The sequence below is a fragment of the Macaca thibetana genome, chromosome 4 (genome assembly GCF_024542745.1).
Source record: "Macaca thibetana thibetana isolate TM-01 chromosome 4, ASM2454274v1, whole genome shotgun sequence".
Taxonomy (NCBI): domain Eukaryota; kingdom Metazoa; phylum Chordata; class Mammalia; order Primates; family Cercopithecidae; genus Macaca; species Macaca thibetana.
This window is the reverse complement of record NC_065581.1, coordinates 26,963,022-26,982,253: the sequence shown is the minus strand read 5'-3', so window position 1 is coordinate 26,982,253 and position 19,232 is coordinate 26,963,022. Positions and strand designations below refer to the sequence as shown.

At 43.7% G+C, this 19,232-nt stretch overlaps 1 non-coding gene across 1 annotated transcript; it reads left to right on the top strand.

Annotated features, from left to right (window-relative positions):
* The first annotated feature begins 15,159 nt into the window (after positions 1-15,159).
* Positions 15,160-15,233, top strand: TRNAI-AAU (transfer RNA isoleucine (anticodon AAU)). Its single transcript has one exon. It is a non-coding gene; the product is annotated as a tRNA-Ile (tRNA).
* Positions 15,234-19,232: the final 3,999 nt, after the last annotated feature.

Below are 19,232 nucleotides of genomic sequence, written 5' to 3'. Positions count from 1 at the left end.
ACTTTAGCAAATGTGTTTACACACAGAATTTTTTACAATTATCAGTTTAAAATTTGCTTAGACCTTTATTTTTATTTTATTATTATTATTTTTTTGAGATGGAATCTTGCTCTGTTACCCAGGTTGGAGGTGCAGTGGCACAATCTTGGCTCACTGCAAGCTCCACCTCCTGGGTTCATGCCATTCTCCTGCCTCAGCCTCCCGAGTAGCTGGGACTACAGGCGACCACCACCACACCCGGCTAATATATATTTTTTATTTTTAGTAGAGATGGGGTTTCACCGTGTTAGCCAGGATAGTCTCGATCTCCTGACCTCGTGATCTGCCTGCCTCAGCCTCCCAAAGTGCTGGGATTACAGGCATGAACCACTGCGCCCGGCCTGCTTAGACCTTTGAAACAAAAATTATACAACCTTTTTTGTATAAATTTTTTAACAACATTTTTCATGATTTTCACAGACAATTTTTAACATCTTAAATTTTGTGTTTTATAACTTTTTTTTCTTTTAACTAAAGGTACATTTTTATAACTTTCTTAATTTTTTTTTTTTTTTTTTTTTTGAGACGGAGTCTCACTCTGTCACCCAGTCTGGAGTGCAGTGGCACTATATTGGCTCACTGCAACCTCTGCCTCCTGAGTTCACGCCATTCTCCTGCCTCAGCCTCCTGAGTTGCTGGGACTACAGGCGCCCACCACTGTGCCTGGCTAATTTTTTGTGTTTTTGGTAGAGATGGGGTTTCACCATGTTGGCCAGGATGGTCTTGATTTTCTGACCTCACGATCCGCCCGCCTCAGCCTCCCAAAGTGCTGTGATTACAGGCATGAGCCACCGCACCCAGCCAATTTTTTTTTCTTTTTTCTACTTAATTTTTTTCATAGTCTTTTTTTTTGCATCTTGTTTTGATCTTTGTCTCTTTTAGTCTTTTTTCTTTACTTTTTTCTTTTTTTTAACGTGTAATAATTAGATGAGTGTTGGTAACAATGGCTATATGTACATATCTTAGTTTCCGAAATTTAGGGATGTGTTTAACACCTGTTTGCCAAAATGGATTAGGTTCTAATCCTCTAGGGTTAACACCTGTTGAAGGAGGAGATATGCCTGTGAGCTGGTACTCTGGGCATTGTAGGATAATTTGCTTAGCCAGCCTCTGTGTAAGTTGAAATTATTTAGATAAGTTTTTCAGTTTTGGTGGAAAAATTGATGTGATTGGGTGGCTTGGTCAAGCAGTGATGTCATAACCTGAAGGTCTGCTTGATTATTGCCATAAGCCAATGGGCCAGGCAGAGAGCTGTGGGCTCGAATGTGTGTAATGAAAATAGGAGGTATACCTTCGTCTAGCAATTGCTGAAGTTGAAGAAAAAGAGCACACACAGTGGGCTCCAGAGCGAACTTAAGGCTGTAAAAGTTCTTTAATAAATAAACAGAATAACCTTAGCTTTTTGAATGTTAGTAAGTTCAGATCTAGTGATTGGATTATGTGGTCTCCACCAGACTGTCCCTTTTTTGTGCTTACTAGACCCAACAGTAAAACAGTCATGGCTCCTTCCAAGGGAGCATCACAAGTAATTTTTGGAAGAACCCATGCAGTTAATTTTAAGAACTGGAAAATTTTATTTTTAGGATAATGATTATCAATACGTCCAACAAATTCTGTTAAATTAACTTGCCATGTAACTGAGTTAATAAATGCCTGTTTAACCTGATTTTTATTTAATGGAACTATAATCTTATTGGGTTCAGTGCCACAAAGTTTAACAATGTGTATACAAGCCTCTCCAATTAGAATTACCATCTGATCTAAATATACTCTAAGTGTTTTTATGGTATTATGTGGCAAAAAAGACCATTTAACTAAATCATTATTTTGAACAATAACCCCCATTGGGGAATGTGAAGTAGGGAACACAATGAATTGTAAAGGCAAGTCTGAGTCAATCCTACTGACCTGGGCTTGTTGAATTTTTTTCTTCAATTATTTTTAACTCTTTATGGCCTCGGGTGTGTGTTCTCTTTTACTGTGTAAGTTGGAATCTCCCCTGAATATTGAGAAGAGATTAGACATAGCATAAGTAGGAATTCCTAAGGTGGGCCGAATACAATTAATATCTCCTAACAATTTTTGAAAATCATTTAAGGTTTTTAAATAATCTGTTTTAATTTGAACCTTTTGAGGCTTAATGGCTCTATCCTTTACTTGCATCCCCAAATACTGAAAAGGAGTGGTTGTTTGAATTTTGTCAGGTGCTATAAGCAATTCAGTGTTTGTAATTGCCTTTTGTAAAGATGAGTAACATTGAATAAGTTGGTCTGTATTTTTTTTGCTGTACACATCTGGAAATTGATCTCTCAATTCCAGAACTGGATAGTTCTGCCTACAAAAGTTTGACAAATTGTGGGACTGTTTAACATACCCTGGAGTAGAAACTTCTAATGATATCTGGCTGCAGGTTGGTTCTTTGTTATTAATGGCAGGGATGGTAAAGGCAAATTTTTCGAAATCTGCCTCTGCTAAAGGAATTGTAAAAAAGCAGTCTTTTAAATCTGTAATAATGAGCGGTGAGTCTTTAGGGAGCATAGTGGGGGATGGGAGCCCATAGTGGGGGATGTAAGGCTCTCATTGGTTGAATTACAGCATTGACCACTCGCAAGTCGGTCAGCATGTGCCATCTACCAGACTTTTTCTTATTACAAATACTGGGGAATTCTAAAGAGAGAAAGTGGGTGAAATGCATCCTTTTTCTAGTAGTTCTTTAACTATTTCATAAAGCACCCCCAACTTTTCCTTAGGGAGAGGCCACTGTTCGACCCAGACAGGGTGCTGGGTCATCCATTTTAAGGGAAATTGCTCCTTCATCGTAATGAACTGCAGGGTGAACCTGAATTGCCCCCTCTCCATAATGAACTGTGAGTCGGGCAATAATGGGCATGGCGAGCCGAGTCTCGGGCTCCCTCTCCCAGTGCTCACTCAGCTGAGGAGGAGGTGGCCATTCCGAACATTCCTCTAGAGGAACCGTGGGCTGAATGAATTGCTGAATAGGTTTAGGAAGACTGTGGGGATTGGCATAAATTACTTCTGGACACTCCTTTTGGCTAGTACTTGGTAGAGGCGTTTCAGAATCCTGATAATCAAACTCCTCTCTCTCTTTCTCTGACTCAGCCTCATCATTTTTCTGAAAAGTCTCCAGTACTGCACGTACCAATGACCAAACTGACCAAACAGGCAAAGGAATTTCCTTTCCTTCTCTATGTGCATTTTAAAAGTCCTTTCCAACTCTTTCCCAATCTTTTAATTTCAAAGTTCCCTGTTTAGGGAACCAAGGGTAAAATTGTTCCACAACATGAAATAAATTCATAAGATTTTTTGTACCAACTTTTACCCCACCATGCTTCAAGAGCTGCCCTAGCAAGCTCATATACATGGTGTACTTACTTTCAGTTTTCCCCATTGTGTCCCTGGCTTTCTCCAAGTGCCCTGCTTACCTGCAGAGCTTAAAAACATTTTTGTCCTCGGGAGTCCTTTGTCCATCAGCCCTCTGTTTCACGTGCTCGAGCATTCCTTCACCAGACGCTTTCGAGCCCCATGTTGGGCACCAGAATGTTGGGGACCTGCCTTAATACCACCCGTAGGGTACCTAAAGTCCGGTGGTGACAAAGGAATGAGAAGAGACAGGTAAAGAGTGGGGGCCAGGGGACCAACTGCAAAATGGAGGCCGCAAAAGGCACCAGGCTCTGGTCTCTACACTTATTTATTGAGTACAATCACTTAGATCTAAAAAGCAGACATTTAGGGTGAAATGGCGAAAGGGAGGCAGTGTGTTATAAGCGTAACCTATAGCAATAATGGTTTAAATGAATCTCCTTTGTGCTCAAACAGCATATCTTTAACTTATCAGAGAGTAGCTAGTGGGAGCAGGCTTAACTAGGAGCCTGCACGTCTGTCTACATTCCAGTGCTTCAAAGGAGTGTCTTTCTCCTTCAACACAGTGTTTATAGATAAGAGAGCAGGTTGTGCTCAGAGCATGGGAACTTAATGGTGATAGGAAGGCTTTCCTCTTCAGAGGCCTCTTGTGACTTTCCATAACTTATTGTCCCATATTTTTATTGCCAGTTTATGCAGGTACCCCATAAGTTTTTTCCCAACAGACCTTCAAGAGATTGTCCAGCAACCCAAACAGCTGACACTCTGGTGGGTAAGCAGAGCTCAATCTCTCAGGGTTTAGAAAGCTGGAGGAGGGGCAGTAAAGCACAAAGAGAAGAGAAGATACTACTGAGAAGTACTGTAGTAAAAAAATAATAATTTTGGTTTTACCACTCACCTTCCATCAGATTTCTACTAGTCAACAAAGCAAATAAAGACAACTACTATTTCACATGGTAGATGCAGAAACAAAGTTAATGAAGTGTGCTAAAGATAAGAAACATGATCTTGTGCCTGTCTTTTTGTTTTTGTTTTCGTTTGTTTGTTTGAGATGGAGTCTTGCTCTGTTGCCCAGGCTGGAATGCAGTGGTGCGATCTCAGTTCACTGCAACCTCGGCTTCTCAGGTTCACACTGTTCTCCTGCCTCAGCCTCCTGAGTAGCTGGGACTATGAGTGCGTGCCACCACGCTTGGCTAATTTTTTTTGTATTTTAGTAGAGACAGGGTTTCACAATGTTGGCCAGGATGGTCTCAATCTCCTGACCTCGTGATCTGCCTGCCGCAGACTCCCAAAGTGCTGGGATTACAGGCGTAAGCCACTGTGCCCAGTCAATCTTGTGCCTATCCTTAAATTAAAAACAAAATTTACAAGTTACATAACAAAAATAAGTAAATAGTTGACCTGGCTCATTGAAAGATATAGCTCTCCTTTCTCAAAAACAAAACAAAAATATCCTTCAAGTCTGAGACGCATAGGTGTATATAAACAGAAAGAGAGGGAGAGTAAATGAGTCAATAACTTCAGATGAATCAAGGGAGTAGAAAAGTAGAAAAGAAATGGGAGAGTTGTAGGGTCCACAAGACAGCAGGCACGGGGTGACTCAGGGGCTCTACTGGCCCCTCTCTGGGTTTACCACTGTGGGCGGGTGGATCAGGCCCTTGCCTGAGGAGAACCCTTGCAAGGTCAGATATTTACCACCTCCTCCCTATCGTTGGAAACAAGTGCTCATTGTAGCCCAAAGAAACCCACGCTTAGACAGAAAATTCCTTAGCAAGGCACCTTTACTTCTGTAGAAGGGTGCTGCTTGTGCCTGTTACAATCACAAGAGCACACTGAACAAGGGAGGGAAGGAGTTTGTAATGCTAATGCAGTGTCTGTTTCTGTGTCCTTCCCCTGTTGGCTGGGGTTGGACTGCACAATCAAAGCTGATCCTGATTGGCTAAAACTTAAACTTTTCCAAATAGGGTAAACACGCAATTTATGAAAAGAAGAGGTGCGGGGGGGCGGGGGTATGGGGGGGTGTGTGTGGGGGGGGCGGCAGTGGGTAGAACTGATTTACAACTTTTGCAACTTATGACCAGAAAGTTGAGTCTTTGAAGAGGAACTTGTTTGTCCCAACCATTTCCCCTCTTCCATTTTACAGTTCTTCCTCTTCGAATTTCTTCAGCAGGATTTGTTTTTTTTGTTCTTCTTGATTATCTAGGAGCAAGAGCTTATCTGAGTACAGAGGGGGAGAGGTGGGGGAGGTTTTTGTGAGAGCTGCTTCTATGAGCCTTTGGGTTAACCCATGAATACAAGGTATGATACAGCAGTCCACAAGGATGAGAACATCTGTAACAATTGCGAGGAAGGTAAAGATTGAGGTCATGAGTCCCTTCCATTTTCCAAACCACCTTTCCATCAGGCCCATAAAGGGGTCATCTATTCCAGAGTTTTCTGCTAATTCACTTGCTAGGGTGGTTAAGGCCTTGCAAGGCTTCTGTGATTGTCCCGCTGGGGGCTGTATTATTAGGAATAAAAGTACAACACTGGACCCCGATCATGACACGGACTCTGCCCTTTTCAGGTAATATCATGTCAAGGGCTATTCTAGTTTCCCAGGCCATCTGGCTGTTAGGGCCTAACTGTTCAGCTATTTCTTTTACGTCATCTCTGGTATAATTGACAAATTGCTGTTGATTGTAGTATATATAATTTATCCACTCTACATTTTTGTTAATAGTGGACCACCAGAATAAGATAGGCTCAAATCTGGTGGCTATTTGGTTTTAAGCTTTGAATTCATTTGGTACCCCCTGTGGGACCCCGATACTCTCTATGTAACGTGCAGGTCAAAGAATAAAAAGGGGCTTCTTTTTTTCTTCGGGTTACCTGCTTCCTGTCTGGTTGATGAAATGCCAAGGTGAAAGGAATGGCTAATTGGATCAGAGCACAAGTGCTGCTCCAGTTGCTTGGCAGTGTACCCAATGTTGGTCCCCCACAATACTGCTCAGGGATAGACTAGGTCCTACACATCTGCTCAGGGATAGACTGGGGCTGACTGAGTGGTTAGTTCTTGAAAAAGTTTAGGCCCACTGCATCCCGTCAGGTTTCCAAGGAATGTCAAATGTTTCCCTTGCCGTGAGAGACACAAGGTAAAATTGGCATTGAGAGCTGGAGATTGAAGGGCCCTTGGGGGCTGTTCCATAGGGCTCTTTACCTTTGGGAAAAGTAGTGAAAGATGGTGCATGACTTGTTTCCCCAGGCTGTGGGGTGCTGGAAGAGACCTACCATACAATCCATTCCTGGTTGGTTGGCCCATCCGAGTGGGAAGGGAACAATTTGGGTTTCATGGCCTGCCCGTTGCACAAGTGTAACAATCACTTTTATTTAGAATGCAAATGGAATATTTAATCCATTCCAGCCAGGCATTCATATCTTGATACCTGGTTTCTATGGCTAGGGTTTGCTTCAAGTCCTTGACGTCTACTATAGCTACTTTGGTTTTGTCATTCGGCATGAAGCGAGAAATGGTTCGAATGTGTGGGAGGGGGTAATGGTGGAAGATGGAGAAGGAGGAGCAAAGCACATTTCAAAGAAGCCTATAGGGTCCTTTCCAATGACATCTGCTCCTAGGCCGTAAAAGCGCTCTAAAGTGGGTGTAGGGTTGGTGGAGGTAGGGGTCTTAATAGAGATAAGTACTGGGTTGCAATGGTGAGATTGGCAATTAGAGGGGGTGGTTCCTTTGGTGAAGTGGAGGTAGGGTTTTAGGGTGGTGCAACCCTCTGAGGAGGTCCAGCCCTGACACTTGCTAGTCCATATAACATCTCCCCAAGTATAGCAAAACCACCAATGCCAGGTTCATGCCCGTTCGTGCAAGTGTCAGTTTTGTAGGCAGTACAGTCTATCCTGGAGGGACAAAGGTACTTTTCAGAAGAGGCTAGCTGTCTTTTACTTTGGAGATCCCTGCTGGGCATGACAAGACAGGCATCAAATGTAATCGTTTCGGGGGAGGGTAATTGGGTTACATTGATGATAAGACGTCCTTGGGTAGCTAAGGGAAGAAGAAAAAGACAGATTAAACCCTTTTGAATGTTAGTTTGGGGACTGTCGAACGACAGTCCATGACTTTGCAAGAGGTGAGGTCTTTTTTACTCGAGTGTGGTGGGTCCATCCCTTTTTGGCCATTCAGATTGCTGTTTCAGTCATTAGGAGTACTAGATAAGGTCCCTCCCAGGTTGGTTCGAGCTTTCCCTCTTTCCAACTTTTGATAAGGCTGGTGTTGGTGAACTGGGAATTCGAGGGGTGGAGTTTATGCTAGGAGGCCTTGAGTCCTGAGGGAGGAAAGGGTGGAAGACAGACCAAATATATAGTTTTTGAGAAACTGATCTTTTGTTTCAAATGTAGTCAGTAGTGGAATTTAGATAAGGCAGCCTATAGACCATTTCATAAGGGGATAGGCCAACATCTTTTCAAGGGGCAGTTCAGATTCTTAGTAAGGCAATGGAAAGGCATTTTGTCCATGGTAACTGAGTTTCCAAGATTAATTTGGTTAGGTGATTTTTTAGAGTTTGATTCATTCTTTCAACCCTCCCTGATGAGGGCGAGTGCCAGGGAGTATGATATTCCCATTTTATTCCTAGTACTCGGGTTAGTCCCTTAATGATGTGTGCAGTGAAGTGGGTTTCATTGTCCAGATCAGTGTTCTTTATTAGTCCAAACCTGGGTATGATATGTTCCAACAGGGCTTTGACTGCATTACTGGTTGTTGTGCTTGGGAACAGTGGGTGAGATAGTCAACTATTACTAGTAAATACTTAAGATAGCCTATTGGGAGCATTTCCGTGTAGTCAGCTTGGATGCTTTGGAACGGCCTCATCCCTGGGTTTCTTCCCCCAGGAGGTTGCCTCTTTAGGGTTTGCTTATTAGTTTTTCTGCACCATCCACCACTTGCAACCATTCGCCACTTGCCTAGTGAGGGTATATGTCCCTACACATCCATAGACTCTAAGGACTGCATTGCACATAGCTTGAGGATCCCATTGAGTTCCTTGGTGAAGCTGTGACAGTACTTCCCTCATGAGGGGTTTAGACAGCATTTCCCTTCCATCTTTTCACACCCACTTCCCTCTGGGCTTTCCTTAGCTCCTATTTTCTTAAGTTTCTCTTGGTCTGTCGGGGAGAAGATGGAGATCACAACTGGAGGGGGAAGACAAGGGGTTAGATGGAAAATGGGTGCCTCTTGGGAAGAGGCAGCTTGCTTAGCTACTTAATCTGTGAGGTTATTTCCCCAGCTTTCAAAAGATGGGTTATTTTGGTGTCCTGGGACATGGACAACTGCAATCTCTTCCAGCAGCTGAAGATTTTCTAGTACTTGCATAATTAATTCTTTGTGGACCAAATCTTGGCCCTTACTATTGATGAGGCCTCGTTCAGTCCAGATCTTTTCTAAAGGTATGGACTACTCCTAAGGAATACTTGGAGTAAGTGTAAATAGTTCCTTCCTGATTCTGCAGGGATTTTAAGGCTTGGTTTAATGCAAAGAGTTCACACGTTTGGGCAGACTACTTATTTGGCCGTCTTTCTGACTCTGCCACTGTGAGGGTTTCCCTATCAACTGCGGAGTACCCGTTGGGCCTTTTTCCTTCAATGACCCGGGAGATGTCTATAAAGAGGTAACACCCTGTTTGGAAGGGGGTTTTGCACCTGGATGTGGTCTGACTGTAGTTTGAAAACTGATTGGATCTAAGCAATTATGCTCATGTTCCTCCTGGTTTGGATTTCCTGTTAGGAAAGCAGCGGGGTTGAGTGAATTGTCAGTGGTTAGTGTTAGGTTATCTCCCTCTAATAAGATAGCTTCATATTTCAAAATCCTTGAGTCAGTAAGCCATCTCCCTGACTTCTGATTAAGAATGGTTCTGACTTGGCCGGGCGCGGTGGCTCAAGCCTGTAATCCCAGCACTTTGGGAGGCCGAGACGGGCGGATCACGTGGTCAGGAGATCGAGACCACCCTGGCTAACACGGTGAAAACCCGCCTCTACTAAAAAAAAATACAAAAAACTAGCCGGGCGACGTGGCGGGCTCCTGTAGTCCCAGCTACTCGGGAGGCTGAGGCAGGAGAATGGCGTGAATCCGGGAGGCGGAGCTTGCAGTGAGCTGAGATCCAGCCACTGCACTCCAGCCTGGCGACAGAGCCGGACTCCGTCTCAAAAAAAAAAAAAAAAAAAAAAAAAAAAAAAAAAAGGAATGGTTCTGACTTGATGAGGGGCATTTATGATGAGGTTTTCCCCAAAGGTAATTTTCCTGCTTTCTTCTGTTAGCAAGGCAGTTGCTGCTATGAATTAGACACATTCGGGCCATCCCCGGGTCAAGGATTTTTGACAGAAAGACTGCGGGCTGCCGGTGGCCTCCGTGTTTTTGGGTGAGTACCCCTAAGGCCACTCCTTTGCTTACATTAACAAAAAGGTGGAATGGCTGTTCTAAGGAGGGCAAGGTTAGAACAGGGGCAGTTACAAGTAGGTGTTTTAATTCTTTTACTTGTTGGATCTCTGATGGGGTCCAAAGGAGGGGGTCTGGTCCTTCTTGAGTGAGTTTTTGATATAGGGACTTTGTTTTTAAGGCATAAGAGTCAATCCACAGATGACAATATCCAACCAATCCTAAGAATTTCCCAAGTTCCTGCTTTGTTTCAGATAAAGGCAAAGATACGATACCTTCAATTCATTCGGGTCCTATATTTCGTTCACCTTTACTGATTAGGTGTCCTAGATATTTTACCTCAGGTTCTATGAATTGGAGTTTATTCTTTGAGACCCATAATCCTTGTCCCCTTAGGAAATTTAGGAAGTTAACTGAAATTGCTGTTACTTTATCCTTGTTATCTCCTGAAATGAGCAGGACATCTACGTATTTGAGTAGGCATATGGATGAAGGCAGGGAGAAGTTTTCTAGGACTTGCTCTAAAATTTGATCATATTGATTTGGGGAAGCCTTGGGGCAAGACTGTCCATCGGTACTGCTGTTTTCGACCAGAGTGAGGGTCCTCCCACTCAAAGGCAAATATGTCCCAGCTGTCCTCTGCTAAAGGGCGAGCCCAAAAGGCATCTTTTAAATCTATCACCGTGAACCATTGGTGGTTGTGCGGGATTCTACTGAAAATGGTGTAAGGATTGGGAACAACAGGGTGGGTGGTCTGAACTATTTGGTAAATAGCCCGGAGGTCTTGCACTAGCTGGTATGACCCATCTCACTTCCTTACAGGCAATATTGGAGTGTTATAAGGGGGCATACAGGGTTCAAGGAGCCCATAGTGGACAAAGCTTTCAATTACAGGTTTTAAACCTATCCTGGCTTCCAAGGGAATAGGGTATTGTTTTCTTTTCACTACTTCCCCAGGAGTTTTTGACATGAATTGGAGGAACCCATAGCTTTCCTCGATTCCCTTCCTTCGACCATATGTTGGGATGGATCTGGCTTTCTTCTGAAGTGGTGAGTAGGTTTAAGGAAGTAAGGTGTTTTCCTTGATTAACATATAGGCCTATGCTTAAACTTTTTTTTTTTTTTTTTTTTTGAGACAGAGTCTCGCTCTGTCGCCCAGGCTGGAGTGCAGTGGCGCAATCTCGGCTCACTGCAAGCTCCGCCTCCCGGGTTCACGCCATTCTCCTGCCTCAGCCTCCTGAGTAGCTGGGACTACAGGCGCCCGCCACCGCGCCCGGCTAATTTTTTGTATTTTTAGTAGAAACGGGGTTTCACCGTGGTCTCGATCTCCTGACCTTGTGATCCTCCCGCCTCGGCCTCCCAAAGTGCTGGGATTACAGGCGTGAGCCACCGCGCCCGGCCGGCCTATGCTTAACTTTAACGTTAAGTCCCTTCCTAATAAATTAGTTCCTGCTTCAGGAATTAACAAGAACTTAGTAGCAACCAACTTATTCTTATATTTGACTTTGGTTTCCTCTAGAATATTTGCTCTGAATCCTTCCCCTTTAACTCCTGAGACAGAAGGTATTCTGCTGAACAGGATAAACCTGATGGGAGAAAACATAGGCAGGAGCCAGCTGCTCCCTAATTGACTAGAAAACTGACTATTTCCAATTTGGGTCCCACTGTTAAATTTATCAAGGGCTCTTGGTGGGACTCAAGATGGAAGATGTAGAGCCCCTGAGCCCACTGTTCTTCAAATGTCATGAGTGAAAGGACTTTCTTTTCCCTCTCCCATTCAGAACATTCCCTCTTAAAATGTCCTGGCTTTCCACACCTGAAACATCTGTTTTTCCTTCTCTCCCTCCTGGTTCCCTGATTCTCAAGTTTCATCCCTTTGCTTCCTTTATAGGGTCTGGCAGCCTAGTACTCAGAAGGTTTACAAGTTCTATTTTCCTGAGATGCCTGTTGAAAAGTTCCCTGTTGTAGGGTGGACAGTATAATTTTTGCCTTTTGCTTCTGCCTTTCCTCATCCCTCTGTACATATACCTTTTGGACCTCTCTTAAAAGTTGCTCTATGGGACGGTCTTTCCAATTTTCTGTCTTTTGTAATTTCTTTATAGTGTCTGGCCAACTATTGGTGACAAAGTGGAGCTTTAACATCCTTTGTCCTAGTGGGTCCTCTATGTCCAAACCTGCATATTTTCTTATCTGTTCCTTAAGTCTGTTTAAGAATCCCATGGGCCCTTCATCTTTCTCTTGCTGTACATTAAATGGTCAGGAAATATTTTGGGTTCGAAGAACTGATTCCTGAATCCCCTTAATTATCATATCCCTGAGATCTCTCAGGTTTCCCCTGTGAGCTGAACTGTTGTTATCCCATTGAGGGTTCTGGGCCAGGAATTTATGCTCTGCTGCAAGGACATTCTGACCAGGGGGTTGCTTGCACTCCCAGACTATCATAGCGGCCTTGCGGATCATGGTTCTTTCCTCTCCTGAGATGAGAATACCTAGAATAGACATTAAATTCAGCCCAGGTATACAGTTGTGGCCCCAGAAATTGGTCAATTTGATCGGAGACTCCAAAAGGGTCATCTAACAGTGGTTTGAATTCCCTTTTTAGATTTTTAACCTCTGAACCAGATAAGGGGGCATTTACGAAGCCAATATTCACTCCTCCTAGTGGTACTTCCCTTAAGGGAAAAAAGGTTGGAGCAGACTTCTTTGAAGAAGAGAGAAAAGGAAAGTTTTGAATATCCCTTTGGCATTGTTTTATTTCCCCTTGGAGCTTTCCTAAGGGAGGGGCATGTTCAAGTGGCTGTCCAGCCAGGGTGTGGGGTGTCAAGGCCCATGGGGAAGGGTAATATGGGGGAGGGACCGAGTTTTCAGCTTGGGGCAGAGGGGTAGCTGGAGGAAGGGCTGATGTTGAGTTATGGGGGGAGGGGTAGGTGGGGCAAGGTGGCCTAGAGGATCCCATGTATCTTTGGATATAGAATATGACTTAGCTAGGTCGTCTTTGGAGGGTTTTGAGTTTGGCTTTGCTTTTTCATCCTTTAGAGGGTAGAGAAGGACAGGTCCTGTCTCCAACATAGAGCATAATCTATCTCCTCTTGAGAAACTGGGCTTTTATCATTGACATACTGGCTCAGGAGTTGGCATGTCCAGTCCTCGCCCGACCCAAACTTTGGCCAAAAGACTGAAGGTCTGAGGATGGGTTCCTTAGTCCAAATAAAACAGCAGTACTTTATCATTTTCTGTCTTTTCTCGTGTTTGGTCCTTTCATTATCCTTCCAGTATTTTAACATAATGCCTAGGGGACTGTCAGGGGAATTTTATTGTCTGCTTGGCCTTTTAGAGTCTCTGTCTTACTTGGGGTATTTCCCATCCTGGAGGTTGGTGAGGCTTAATCTATAATATTAGGGTAGAGATCTCTTGCACTCCAGTGTCTTAGAGGCTCAACCTCCCCGTTTCCCACTGGGGGTTTCTTGCACTCACCTGAGCACTCACTTCGTCCTTATTGGCTGCTTCCCTTGTGGGAATTTTAGGTCCTCTTGGCAGGTAGGTAGAATCCCCTGATTGGAAAACCGCTCTAAGCCGTATGAGGTGACCACAGAACCAAGTCTGGACTCTGCGCTCGCCCAGTGGTGCGTCTCACTCACACACTTTCAACCTCCAGAGACCCCGACCACCAAGGAATACTTTGCCGCCCCAATAGTGACTTTTCTTACCTTGGTCTGTGCACAGTGTTACCTGTGGTTGCCATGGAATCCTTTTGATTTTATTTAATTAATTAATTTATTTATTTATTTTGAGACGGAGTCTCGCTCTGTCGCCTAGATTGGAGTGCAGTGGCATGATCTCGGCTCACTGCAACCTCTGCCTCCCGGGTTCAAGTGATTTTCCTGCCTCAGCCTCTCAAGTAGCTGGGACTACGGGCGCGTACCACCACGCCCGGCTAATTTTTGTATTTTCAGTAAAGATGGGGTTTCACCATATTGGCCAGACTGGTCTCACAGAATTCTTAAGGATCCTCCCTACTGCCCGCGTTGCTAAGAGTCTGGATTTATTCGTCACTTCGGGTGGGACTCGATCCTCCGCTCCTGGGGCCACCACAACGAGGCAGTGGGACAGTCTTCCCATGAAAGATAATCGCTAGCCCCTCTTGAAGGAGAATGGGATCCCGGACGAGTCCCTAAGATCTGCTGGAAACAAGTGCTCGGTGTAGCCATAAGAAACTCGCACTTAGAAGGAAGATTCCTCAGCAAGGCACCTTTACTTCTGCGGAAGGGTGCTCCTTGCCTGTTACAATTGCAAGAGAACACCAAACAAAGGAGGGAAGGAGTTTTTAATCCTAACGGGTTCCCGTTTCTGTGTCCTTCCCCTATTGGCTGGGGTTGGACCACACAATCTAAGCTGATCTCGACTGGCTAAGACTTAAACTTTTGCAAATACGGTAAAAACTGGATTTGCGAAAAAAAAAGAAGGTGTGGGGGGGAGGGGGTAGGATTGATGTACAACTTTTACAGTTTATGACCAGAAAGTTGAGTCATTGAAAAGGAACTTAGTTGTGAAAACACGCTGAGTTGCCTGACCCAGCCCTGGGCTCAGTTCCTCCCAGATACCGGCGTTTATCATGGGTGTAGATAATGGTGACTTCCCTTGTCTTAGATTTGGGGCCCTTGATCTTCCCGGGACGTAAGGAGTCAGAGACTCTTGAATAGAAGAGCCGTCCCGCTGGTCCTTTCATTTACGCCGATCCCAGCCCGCCACTCACCAAGTGCCCGGCGCCCGGGACTGCAGGGCCAAGTCTGATTTTATCGTTTGTGGAGCTTCAAGCTTAGGAAACACAGCTGTGAATTTCGGGTCCTGGTGACTGCGGAACCACAGCGAGGCCAGGAGGCGAGAGTGCACTTTCCTAGGTTCCGAGGCCGAGGAGCCCACCTGGCTGGAACGGTCTCAAGGAGCAGAGAGGAATCAGCACCCTCCGAGTCCTCCGAACCTGCGGCGGCTCTGCAGTCGGTTCCGTGAGGAACTGGCAGCGATCGCAAGCTTGGAGTTGCTTTTTGGTTTGTTCTGAGTCCTTCACCTGGTGAGGGGAAGGAAGCCCTGCTTGGGGTCGTTGAATCTGAGTTTTCTCCAGTCAGAATCAGTGGTTTGAGATTGTTTTCCCTGAAAAAGAATGGTTTACCTGTGCCTACAGGGAGGAGTTCTCCTTTTCTTAAAAAAATATATTTTATTAATAAAAGGGAAAGTAATATTTCTGTTACAAAGAAAAAAAAAATCAGAGGACATGGATCGGATATGATTTAAGTAAATATAAGAAGAAATTATCACATCAAGGCGGCCGGTTAGCTCAGCTGGTTAGAGCGTGGTGCTAATAACGCCAAGGTCGCGGGTTCGATCCCCGTACGGGCCACTTAGTTGTTTTTTCTTTTTTTCCCCTCCCTTCCTTTTTCGTTTTTACTTTAAACCGACCACATGTCCCTTGTAAAGTTCGGTTTTACATCAAACTCCAGAGCCTCGCCTATCCATTTATAAATGTAGTTGCACTAACTAGACAGGAATTTTTTTCTTTACTTCACTTTTTTTTTTTTTTTTTTTTAAATCGACCCCACCTAGCTTGTATACTATGGTCTTACATCCAACTCCGGAGTTCTGCCTATACATTTGTAAATGTGGTTGCAATAGCTAGACAAGCATTAGATTTGTACGTTTTCTGTTCTTTTGAAGAAATAAGATACCAGTTAGGATGAAGAGGGTTTTTTTTGTTTGTTTGTTTTGTTTGTTTTTGAGACAGATTCTTGCTCTGACGCCCAGACTGGAGTGCAGTGGCACAATCTTGGCTCACTGCAACCTCCACCTCCCAGGTTCAAGCAATTCTCCTGCCTCAGCCTCCCAAGTAGCTGGGATTACAGGAGTGTGCCACCATGCCCGGTTAATTTTTGTATTTTAGTAGAGACGGGGTTTCGCCATGTTGACCAGGCTGGTCTTGAACTCCTGACCTCAGGTCATCCTCCTGCCTTGGCCTCCCAAAGTACTGAGATTACAGGCATGAGCCACCGTGCCAGGCCAGGATGGAGAGTTTTTAAAGGAAATTCAGTGAGGTGCGTGGGTGATTTTAGGAATGGGGAAAATAAGAATTCGATAATATCTTGTATTATTTTGCAAAAAAGACTTTCTGAGATGATACTATTTTGACATATTTTAAGCTTTTGAAAGAGATCATATTGATTCTTCCCCTAGTTGATCGCTTAGTTGGTTAAATTGTTGTGTTTGTAGCTTTGAGGGTGAGGGTTCAGTCTATGCGGGAAAAAGCCAGACTTGTGACATTGCTTTCTGCCAAGCTCCAGGCTTGCAACCACAACTGCTCAGCATTAAAATGGATCTGTGGTTAGCCTTTGGCTTATATTTGACAGCCGTTCTCGATGTGGACCATACCAAGCCATTTATGATGTGGCCCTTACCAAGTCATTTACAATTCATTAAACAATTTTTGAACATATATCATAAAAGCGATAGGTTTGAAATTTGACGAAAATGGAGTACATGGTGGGAGATAGGAAGGCCAGAGCCTCTGGGGCCACTCTAAGGCTTAGCATCTTGCTCTTCCTGTCCTGTGCTTTTCTTGGAGTCTGGTCACTGGGTCCCCATGTGCCTGGCACGTGTCTCATTTACATTTCTTCCTTCACTCCTCATCCTCCCAACATATTTTTACCCTTCTCTTATTTTAAAACATGGGTTGCTATGAAAATGACATTAACAATATTGATAAATAATGAGGTAAATAATGGCTCAAAAACAGCGCCAAGGACGTAGTGGGTGAACCACAAAGAGAAGGGACTCCCTCTGTTTTGCTCAGTGCTGCATTTTTCACGTCAAGAACAGTAAGTAGCTCAAAGTCAGCGACTGAAAAAGGTTAATTTAGAATGAATTAATAAACAGTACCTACTACTTAGTCCATTGTATATTAGATGATATATACAGATTTAAGTATAAGAAGGATTCCACAGGCAGTTGCTGACTTTGAAAACGAAGGGAGCCACCAGCCAGAGAACTCAGGCATCTGCTAGAAACTGCGAACAACCTGTAAACCAATATCTCAGTCCTACAGCTGCAGGGAACTGAATGCTGCTGACGACCTGAGTGAGTTTGAAAATGAATTCTCCCCTAGAGCCTCCATAAGGGACATGGCAGGGCCTGCTGACATTTTGGTATTAGTTTGATGACACCCTGCCAGACTTATAATGCACAGAACTGTGTGATAATAAATGGATATTGTTTTAAGCTATTGAATTTGTGGTAGTTTGTTAAAGAAGTAATAGAAAAACTAACAAAACAAGAAATTGTTAACCCACCCACACTTCCTACTGTCTATCCTGGGTTATCTTCCTCTCTTCAGTGCAATGTAAGATGAAATATGGTTTTAAAATGAGAGACAATAATTTTCAACATCAACACAGTAAGAATGAAAAGAAATATAAAGCTTCTTTTGATCTTAAAAATTAAGAATATATCTACATATATATGATAACTTAATACATTCACATAAACAGTAACTAAAAGTGAAAAATTTCTTCTTCCTCATAGCCCACATCTGCCCAGTTCTTGGCATTCTCAGAACTACCTCCCATATATGATGACAATTCTTCTTAGTTTCCTATGTATTCTCCTCAGTGTTCTTCGTGCAATAGGTGCAGATATACATAATACATTTTACTTTTCCTTTCTAGTTATGGAAAATGTAACGTTATACATACTATTTTACATTGTGCTTTTTTCACTTGATATGTCTTGGAGGTGTCTAATTTAGCAACACTTGTAATGCTTTCAAACAGCATTATATACTGTACAGAAATAAAACTTCTTTCTTTCTTTCTTTTTTTTTTTTTTTATATGGTTTCCATCTTGTCGCCCAGTCTGGAGTACAGTGGTGTGATCTCGGCTCACTGCATCTTCCACCTCCTGGGCTCAAGTGATTCTCCTGCCTCAGCCTCCCGAACAGCTGGAATTACAGGCGTCCGCCACCATGCCCTACTAATTTTTGTATTTTTAGTAGACACGGGGTTTTGCCATGTTGGCCAGGCTGGTGTCGAGCTCCTGACTTCGGGTGATACCTGTTGTGGGAAGTCAGGAACCCCGAACGGAGGGACCGGCTGAAGTCATGGCAGAAGAACATAAATTGTGAAGATTTCATGGACATTTATTAGTTCCTTAAATTAATACTTTTATAATTTCTTACACCTGTCTTTACTGCAATCTCTGAACATAAATTGTGAAGATTTCATGGACATTTATCACTTCCCCAATCAATACTCTTGTGATTTCCTATGCCTGTCTTTACTTTAATCTCTTAATCCTGTCATCTTTGTAAGTTGAAGATGAATGTCACCTCAGGACCCTGTGAATTGCGTTAACTGCACAAATTGTTCATAGAGCATGTGTGTTTGAACAAAATGAAATCTGGGCACCTTAAGAACAGGATAACAGCGATTTGCAGGGAACAAGGGAGATAACCTTAAAGTCTGGCTGCCTGTGGGCCGGGCAGGACAGAGCCATATTTCTCTTATTACCAAAAATGGGTAAGAGAAATATCGCTGCATTCTTTCCCCAGTAAGGAATATTAACAATTAACAGCCCTGGGAAAAGAATGCATTCCCAGGGGAGGCCTCTGAAACGGCCGCCCTGGGAGTGTCTGCCTTTATGCAGATGTAGATAGGGATGAAACACACCTAGTCTCCTGCAGTGCCCCCAGGCTTGCTAGGATTATGAAATTCCAGCCTGGCAAATTCTAGTCAGACCAGTTCTCTGCTCTTGAACCCTGTTAAAATGTTTATTAATGACAATGTGTACACAGCGGGAAATGGAAGTTCATTACTGATTCTACTTTCACCCTGTCCTTGTGATCTCGCCCTGACCTCCTGCCTTGTGATCTTTTGTTGCCCTTGAAGCATGTGATCTCTGTGACCCACACTTTATTCGTACACTCCTCCCCTTTTGAAAATTGCTAATAAAAACTTGCTAGTTTTGCGGCTTGCGGGGCATCATGAAACCTGCTGACATGTGATGCCTTCCCCGGACACCCAGCTTTAAAATTTCTCTCTTTTGCACTTTTTCCCTTTATTTCTCAGATAGGCCGACACTTAGGGAAAATAGAAAATGACTCACATAGAATTATTGGGGGCAGGTTCCCCCGATAAATACCCCCCAACCTCGGCCTCCCAAAGTGCTGGGATTACAGGTGTGAGCCACTGAGCTTGGCCGAATCTAGACCCTTTAAGTGCATCCCACCACTGAGGATAGGAAGTATACAAGCAGTATTGGAGAGAGAGAGAAGATTACACCTTTACTTTAATAATATGAATAAAACTCTGTATGAAGTCATGTGATATTCCAAAGAGTCTTCAAGTAGGGGATC